This window comes from Nannospalax galili, unplaced genomic scaffold (assembly GCF_000622305.1).
Source record: "Nannospalax galili isolate Female #2095 unplaced genomic scaffold, S.galili_v1.0 scaffold381, whole genome shotgun sequence".
Lineage (NCBI taxonomy): Eukaryota > Metazoa > Chordata > Mammalia > Rodentia > Spalacidae > Nannospalax > Nannospalax galili.
Genome location: NW_008347312.1, coordinates 1,573,860 through 1,580,212, shown reverse-complemented (window position 1 = coordinate 1,580,212; position 6,353 = coordinate 1,573,860). Strand labels below are relative to the sequence as shown.

Below are 6,353 nucleotides of genomic sequence, written 5' to 3'. Positions count from 1 at the left end.
GAGAGAGAGAGAGAGAGAGAGAGAGAGAGAGAGAGAGAGGAGAGATTGTGGGAGGTGAGGTTTGGGGAAGGCTTCGAGTGTTTGAGCTGTGTGAGGAAAGATGCAGTGTTTGAGCTGTGTGAGGAAAGATGCTAGCAAGCCGGGTTCAAACTTGGACCCCTGACATCTGCTGTTTCCCCCTTTACTGCCGGGCAGGAGTTCTCTGGGGGCTGAGAGGACAGCCAGGAGCTAGCAGGGAGGACTCCCTTCCCCTTCACTTTCCCTGGGAATCCTTGACTGTCTTCTGCGAAGAATGGAGTTCTACTAAGTTCTTAGGAAGGTTTGTGGGCACTCGCTGTATCTCCCCTGTACGTGCTCTGGCCAGGCAGTTTCACATACAGAATATTTTTAGACCTTTTATCCTGCCGTGGTCAGAATCCCTCCAAGGAGATCTTGGCTTCTGTACCGCTAGCAGCTATCAACTCTGACTCTGGGAACAGTGTGGAGGACGTGGAGTTGCTCAGGTTTCTTTGGGAGTCACTGTTTCTTCTTCCTTCTGAAGCAGAAAAACTTCATAATCAGCGCAGGAAGCAAAGTAGCAGCAGCTGGGTGGATGGGTGTAAACAAAGGTTTGGTGTGGAGGGAGGTGAGGTCTACCAGCAGGGGTCCTTACCCCAGGAGCCCAGAACACTTCCAGGAGAGTTTACAGTGTTGCAGGGTCTGCTCTGGGATGGTTGGTATTTGAGACATGAAGTGCCTGTCCTACTCCAAGAGAGCCAGCACTCTATCATGGTCTGCATCAGTATAGGGATGACCTCCACAGTATGGACTTATTCTGGACTAATGACTCTTACCTAACTTTGCAAGCAAAAAGTTATAGTTTATAATATAAACAAGCTCAGTGAGCCATGGGCTCCTCTTGTGACCTGGGCTAAGACCTTAATCCCTCAGGACCCCTTCTTGCCCTCCACCCAAGATAGTGTAAAATAGAATATGAATAAATTTACATATGAATGATTTACATATCAAAGCACTGGAAGCTGTGCATTTTTCTCATTGCAACAATGAGAAACATTGAGAGGTCTGCTTGATACTGTGTGTGTGATTCTAAGTCTAGGGCTCAAAGGGCAATATTCTTTGATTAGATAAGGGTGGATCCTAGCTTCTACTTCCCCAATTCATGCTGGCGATATATTTCAGTAAAAGAATGAGTGAAGCCTAACTTGAGAGCACAGTTCTGTGAGACATCTGAAGGAACACATTCTCAGTTCAGGGCCCCTCTTGGCCTTAAAATGAAAGTGGAGAGTCAAAATGTTTCTTTATTCAGGCATAACTGTAATGTGGCTTAGGAACACCACACAAGGCAATCTGCAAACATATAAACAGGTACACAGATACACACACACACACACACACACACACACACAAAATAATTGTTAAAAAGAGTTGGGGTAAACTCTTGCATCTAGTGCCCCATGGATAGACTACAAGATTCCAGTAAAGGAAGGAGTGAGTCACTAGTGCACTGCAAGCAGTAAAATTCAGAATCATTTTACACGGCTGAAGAGTCAGAGGTGGGTATGCACCATGGTTCTAACTTCAGGGCACATCAACAGCCCTAGGAGGACTTGCTTTTACCTCCGATTGCTGACCCACTAGAGAGTTGGGAGGTCTGGAGCTAGGCTCCAAATTTGCATTTCTAGATCCCAGAGGAGGCTATAAGCCACTGATGGGTATGTTGAGGCAGAAAGTGGTGACTATATTAAAAGCCCTGGGTTCAGCCAGCATTAACTTCAAAATCTAACTCACCAGCTTTGTAGCTGTGTGATTTGGGGATGTCACTAAACCTCTCTGTTCCTCAGTCTTCCCACTTATAGCAAATAGTGCCTTTCCCTTGGGATTCAGAGGAGGCTTCCTGAAAGAAGGGCCATGCCACTTGAGATCTGATGGAGGAATGGATCACTTGGCCAGGGGACCAAGTTGCCAAGGGGGAGGAGGGCATGGTATATTGGAAACTTAGGCGGGGTGGGGGAGCCTGTATCCTCTATGAAACTCAGAGAAGGTGCTCTGTTCATAGCAGGTGCTCTGTAATCAATATAGAAAATGCCACCAGCTGGCTCTACCCAGGATAGGTAGAGGGGACACTGGCCAGGGTATGGAAAGTGAGCTGCTGGGTGCAAAGTGATTTCTGCCCACATTCCATTGGCTCAGATCCAGTCACATGGTCCCTCCAAGGTGCAGGAGATTACTGGGAAATGTAGTCAGTTACTGGGCAAGTGAGCATGAATTCATCAGAGAATTAGCCATCTATTTCACAGTGGCTTTTCCTAGCCCATTTCTCACCTCATGTGCTCTGCTCCCTTCTGTGAGGTGAAGGAACTTGATAGAGGAGAAAACTGAGATTCAGAGTAGCTAAGTAACCCCAGCATTGCTCAGCTAGCCATGGCAGAGTCAGGACTCAGATCTGTTCATCCCAAACACCTTGTTTATCCAGATCCTAGTCTTTTTCAGGTTTTTCATGATCTAGGCTTTACCCCCCAGTGTCTCAGCCATGCCACTGGGCCACCCAGCCCCCTGGTGTTCATACCGCACGTGTGGTGCTCAGGGCTGCGACTGGAGGAATGAGACATGTCCTCCTTGCCAAATGCTCACATGGCCTGGCCATGGGGAGGGCTGTGTAAACACAGAGCACAGTGTGAGAAGCGAGGCATGCCGTATCCCTGGTGCAACCTGCCAGGAGTACACTGTGTCCTGGGGACACAAAAGATGGTGCCTAGCAAATGATTCAACATTAAAATCTAAAGCCCTTTTATGCATGATGTTCGTTGAGGCTATAATGAGTCTTTTCTACTTTGTGTTCTAAAATGTCTTTCCTGATTTCTAAAATAATAAGCGAACTGGTGTACAGTGACAGATTTGTGTGAACAGAGTCCAGGGTGCTCTGCACCTTCTGAGCATTTCAGCAGAGTGAATGTTGACTTAGCTCTGGCCTTCCAAAGCAGGTTGCTGTTCCCTCCGGCCAGGAAGCTGATTTCTCTCTGTCCTTGGAATGCATGGAAACTTATGTCCTGCTCTCTGTCACTATCCTCTGTATTCCTTTTGTTATACCTTATCCACAGGACCCCAAAAAGACCACCGAGGACTCAACACACCAAAATGCAAAAGCAAGGTTTATGGTTTATTCGGGCTCAAGCTCGGGCTCTCAGACCGCATCAATATGACAGATCCGTGCTGAGAGCCCAGGTGGGGGAAGAAGGGGCTCTTTATAGGTTAGAGACAAAGGGAGGAGGGGAATAACAGTGTCATTTTATGGTTGGTCCAAGAATCCTGTGCACGCCAACACAGGATGCGGCCATGGAGGTTTTTTATTGGTGGGTGCTGTTCTCAGGGTTGTGGAATGTGCTGGCCATCTGTGTGGTCAGGAGTCTTCATTTTTACTCTATAGGGCAGTGTCCATGCCAAGGCTTATCTAATCTATAGTTTCCTGGAAGGGGAACAGCAGGGGGAGGAGTAGCAGCAGGCGGGCATTTCAAGCATTATACAGAAGCTGAAAAGAACAACCAGGGGGGTTTCAGGAGGGGTTGAATGAAGAGGATCTCCGGGTCCTACATTCCCCCCTTGTCTTGTAGCTGGGGAACCCCATCATGAGTTCCGGACAGTCAGTTCATAAGTGTCTGGGAGGTCTGTCCTAAGGGGCATATAAGCTTGTTGTCTCTGCACCATGAGTTGGTTGGTGCCTAACCTGTCTTTTATGAACTGCACTAGTCTATTAAGAATGCATGGCCCTAGAGTGAGTATCAGAAACAGAATTATGAGAGGGCCTAGGAGAGTGGAGATGAGGGTAGTCAGCCATGGGGATTTGTTGAACAAAGATTCGAACCACCCCTGCATTTCCTGCCTCTGTTTACGTCTGGCATCTAGTCCCTCTCTGATCTTGGCCATGTTCTCTCTTATAACTCATGAATGGTCTCGGTAGAAGCAGCATTCTTCCTTCAGAGCGGCACACAGCCTGCCTTGCTGTAGGAAGAGGAGATCCAGCCCTCTCCGATTCTGCAGGGCCACTTCTGCTAATGAGCTAACGGAATCTTGGAGCTGACTTATGGATTCCTCTAAACGCTGGAGATCAGCATCCAAGCTGGTGAGTAGGTCAGTGTATTGAGCATTGCCTTGTATGATGGCAGTGGCTCCCCTGCCTATTCCTGAAGCTATTCCCGTAACTAATAGAGTCGCAAGAGTCATGGCTGCAACTACAGGGGTCATCTTTACACGCAGGGGACCTGATCTTGTTGTAGGTAAAGCTGCAAGAATTCCTCATCTGAATGATATACTAAGTGGGGGAACAGCAGGGTGAGCATGCAGAAGCCTGTTGCATTGACTACTTGTGATTGAGCCCAGGGTGTCAGCCCTGTAGAGCAGGTCCACCAGGAATAATTGGGAGGAATGTAATACCACTGAGTTGACGCATTAACTGAAAGGGTCTGGTTGCATAGAAAGGAGTATGAGGGGGGAACTCTTCCTATACAGGTCCCCGAGCCTGTAATTCTCCCTAGGGAGAGGCTTGCCTTGGAAGACCACCTGCAACGTGAGTCATTTGGGCTAATTGTATAGTTACCTTGCACTGCAACTCCTTCGTAATAGGGAGGGGCGGTGTCATAACACAGCCAGCAGGAGACAGCCCGGCTCAGGTAGGTGGCATTTAGAAAGAAGTAAGCCCGATCTAATAGTCTTATTAAGCTCTCTTGGCCAGCCCGAGGTTGGATTAGGGAAGAATGCAGGGAAGAATGAACCATGGGGGTCTCGACTTTAAACTGAGTAGTGAGTTCAGTTAGCGGACTCTCCACTGAGGAAGGACCTGCCCCCGGGACCAGGACAGGGTTTGGGCCAATTGCGGCTGTTTTGGGGGTTTCCTGTCGTTGGAGAGAAAATAAGAGTCCCGTATCATAACCATTGAGTGAGCCATAAGGCAGCCCCCAAGGTCTGCTTGTTCCCCATCCTTTGTCCTTTTTCCCCTTATCAGTGAACCTAATGAGCAAGGGATTGCAATGTGAGGGATTGCTACCTGAACCGGTCTGGCATGGTGTCCCCGTCTGGTTTCACCTGACAGTAATGAGCTCCCCTGGGGCGGTTGCTAACCACCATGCCTCCCCAGTTGTTTTGCATCCCCAGTGTTGGCGATAATAGTGTTGGGCCCCCCACACCCTGGTTTAACATGAGGTCCTGGGCAGACATAGAAACTTTTAGCTCGTAGGTTTCTAACCCCTGATTTGAATTTACAATTATAGCCTGCCGAGGAGTCTTCATACCCCAAAGTTTTTCCATCCAGGCCTGTGTCATACAGCCCATCCGCTAGGGTACAGAGGTCAACATCAAGCGGGGGGCCACCAGGTGTTAGGTGGATGGTCCTCAGTCAGAGTTGACACTGCCTTTCCCATTTCCATGTTAGCCAACGTCCAAGTCACTTGTACTGGTGCATGGGGATTTAAGCTTCTCGTCGGGAGGGGCCCAGTCACCAGCAGACAGGTTAGCAGGAGGTGTCCTGCCGGATTTGAAGCTTGAGCGGGTTTGAAGGGTGTCGGGTTTGAAGGGTGTCGGGATGCCTTCCAGGTGTCTCCTTTGAAATCCTCTGGGACTGCAAATGGGTCAGCAGGTTTTGCATGGGAGTAGTGCACCCAAGTTGCGATGCCATCCACTTTGAGTGCGGTGGGAGTCATCAAGAGGAGCACGAAGGGACCCTTCCATTTTGGCTCGAGATTTTTCCATTGGTGTCTGCGGATGAAGACCCAGTCACCAGGCCTGAACCTGTGGGGTTGCGGGGGAACAGCGGCTTCATATATAGCCCTGAGTTGCGGCCAGACCCGTTGGTGGGTTAACTGCAACCGTTGGAGTGAGTCCAGTATGTCCTGGTCTCCAAAGGTCAATACTAGGTCAGCTTGGAGGCTAGGTATCATGGGACGGGGGTTTCCATACATGATTTCAAAGGGGGTCAAACCTATCTGGTATGGAGTGTTTCTTACTCTAAAAAGGGCAAAGGGGAGGAAAGCCACCCAGTCTGCGCCAGTCTCTAAAGCTAATTTGGTTAAGGTCTCTTTTAGAGTTCTATTCATTCTTTCTACCTGTCCTGAACTCTGGGGTCTATAAGCACAATGTAGTTTCCAATTGGCCCCCAGTGCAGTGGCTATTCCATGGCTTACCTGAGAGACAAAGGCTGGCCCATTATCTGATCCGATTGTAGTTGGGAAACCATACCTGGGCAGGATCTCTTCGATAAGCTTCCTGGCTACCACATAAGCAGTCTCATGCTTGGTTGGGTAGGCCTCAGTCCATCCAGAGAAGGTGTCTATGAATACTAGTAAATATTTATATCCAAATTTTCC

The 6,353-nt window shown here is 48.8% G+C and overlaps 1 protein-coding gene across 2 annotated transcripts in view; it reads left to right on the top strand.

The window, feature by feature from the left end:
* Eef2k (eukaryotic elongation factor 2 kinase) overlaps positions 1–6,353 on the top strand; it is an 84,166-nt gene that overhangs the window by 1,116 nt on the left and 76,697 nt on the right. The gene's annotated exons all lie outside the window — the stretch shown is intronic.